This window comes from Amblyomma mixtum, chromosome 8 (assembly GCF_055824585.1).
Source record: "Amblyomma mixtum isolate Tamu chromosome 8, ASM5582458v1, whole genome shotgun sequence".
In the NCBI taxonomy this organism is placed as follows: domain Eukaryota; kingdom Metazoa; phylum Arthropoda; class Arachnida; order Ixodida; family Ixodidae; genus Amblyomma; species Amblyomma mixtum.
The window spans coordinates 47774726-47777497 of record NC_143019.1 but is presented as its reverse complement, the minus strand read 5'-3'; positions in this window follow the sequence as shown (position 1 = coordinate 47777497).

Sequence of the window (2772 nt, the reverse complement as noted above, 5' to 3'; positions counted from 1 at the left end):
TTGCCAACTCAGTAACGGCTGTGCTGTGCGTTGTTGCTGGATGAAAATCTCGGAAGGCCGGACTGACGGCCGATTCAAAAGAGCGCGCGTAGATTTGAATAAGGACGTTCTGGCGGGCTAGTTGGTTCATAATGAAGCGAACGAGTACAAACTGCGCGAACAAGGCGGGACGTAAGGCACACGAAAGGACAGACAAAGGGCAGACTTCCAAATGATTTTATTTGTGAAAATACGTGGTTTATAAGGCCCGCGAACATAACAAAGAAAAACACTATCAACAGCAGAATTTGCAGGAGAATCAGAGCAAGTGTGAAACACGAATATGCCTTTCTAAAAACTCTATCTCTTGTGTAGATAGCGACAACGAGGGCGAGCTAACGCAGTCGTCACTCTTTTTGGAAATCAGGAAAGCTTCGATAACCATCCTTTCAGTTTTGCTGCGTGCCTTAAAGATGAAGAGAGTTTTGTCCAGGTAAGGAACTCGGTTGTCGCTGTCACAGCTTTGGCAATGCAATGGTAAATTGCTGCCTGTGTCGGTGCAACGACCTTTTATGCTCCAAGGCTCGTTCAATGAAGCACCGGCCGGTTTGGCCGGTTCTTCAGCCTCTGAAGAAGGCCTTCACATGAGCTGCGAATTACGTGCTGAGGTTGCCCGCGAATTCGAGCCGTACAACTTGACTCTGGAAACGCGATGAAAGGGAGTGAAAACATGACTTCTGAAGGACAGACAAACAACAGGACATGATGATGCTACGCTTCATTAACATAGAATGAGAACTATTATAATGAGACTTTCGTTAGACCTAGGACTGTAAGACCAGCAAACATGAACATCAGAAAAATGCAATTTTAGATCTAGAAGCTGGGTGCTGTTGTCTCTTGTCACTTCATGAGTAAAACGCAGTCCTTGCCCCTCAGAGGAGAAGGTGGCAGGAATGCTAGCAACTGCGAAGTCAATATCAAGCTTAGAAGAGTTATCTAATATCACAATTATAGTCGTCAATATAAGGAAACACTTGTAACACCAGTTCTTTCCAAAGCTCTTGTTTCAGGCGCCTGTCAAAAGAATCCATAAAAAATTCAGGGGGCACTTTGACTGTCTAAAGTGCGTAGAGGCGAAAGCGTTTTCCGCACCACTTTCAGTGCTTCTGTGGCACTGGTGGCGTCACATGTAATTGCGTACTAATTATTAAGTGATGACAAATCACTAATTAATGGTTAATTACTGATTAATGCCTGAATACTAATTAACTGCTAATTAAGCTTAAGCTTCGCCTTTAGGAGTGGAACGCGACAGCGTGTTGTAGCGCTGCCAGGGAGTCCACGGAACGCCACCACCCGTTCGGCGCGATGCCTTGCCGTTTCAACGCAACGGTTTTTGAGGAAAGGAAATGGCGCAGTAAATCTCGGTCATCTCGGTGTACACCTGAACCGCACCGTAGAGGAACGGAGGAAGTGGGAGTGAAAGAAGAAAGACGAAGATGGCCCGTAATGAAGAAAATGAAAATTGTATTTGAGGAAGGAAAATTACGCAGTAACTGTCTCACATATCTCGGTGGACACCCGTCAAAATTCAGGGGGGGGGGGGTGCACTTTTTTGACCTAAAGTGTGGTCACTGATGTGTGGTTAAGATGTTAAGCTTCGCCTCTAAGAGTGGAACGCGAGAGCGTCTTGCAACGCTGCCAGGGAGTCCATAGAACGCCATCGCCCATTCGGTTCTACGCCTCGCTCGTCGGTAAATTGGTTTTTGAGGAAAGGAAATGTATTTCTCTCTCATATCTCGGTGGACACCTAAACCTCGCCGGAAGGGAAGGGAGGAGGATGGCAGTGAGCGAAGACACCGTATTCACTAGACGTGTCTTTGTTCATTCCAAACCATCGAGCTGGCATGGCGGAGTGGATAGCATGCTCGTCTCGCACTCCGAAGACCGGGGTTCGATTCCCCGAGCTCGACCAATTTCTTACTAGGTTTTATTTATTTATATGGCCTGACTAGAGAAGTTAATTAGACTAATTGGGTAATTAAGCAATTAGCTCAGTCCCACTTACTTGGAGTATCACTATATGGTCCCTTCAATTGGTTGCATGGTTACTAGCTAAAGTACAATTGACCCCGTTTGAAATTGGCGCACTGTGACGTCACGACCGTTTCGACCAACTGAAAAGCGTGACATTCTCTGTCGACAACTGCTGCTTACAACGATGAGACATTAAAGGCTTTCGCCTTAAAATGTCGCTCAAAACAGGAGCAACAGATGATCCGATACAAATGCCGGATTTTTTAACATCAAAATGCCCGTCATGAAGGCTAACGGTAGAGTTAAGGTAAAACTGCAAAAGAGTGATATATATGACGCTGTGCAGAGAGAGAGAGAGAGAGATGGCAGGTACAACACGTGTGACCAACGTGGCTTTTTGATTGTATCTCCACTTTGATGTAGTGACTGTGCGCACGTGTGCGCGTTTTTTGTATGTATATATTGAAAATTTTCCTTCCAATAAATTCAGTTGTAAGTTCAGCGCCGTGTTTGTCTACTCCTCTTCTAGTCCTGTCGTTTAGCGCTGTTTATATGTACTTTCGTCATGGAACACCAACTCGCCCAATCTACCGTTCTTCTACAGAGAGAGAGAGCTGGAGAAGACTAGTCCTCCCCCCAAAAGACACGGCCAGCTGGTCGGCGAGGGTAGCTGACGCCAACCTTACCCAGCGGTGGAAGAAGGTGGGTGATGAAGAAGTTGTAGAAATTCAGGACAGGAGCAGAGTATGTGCT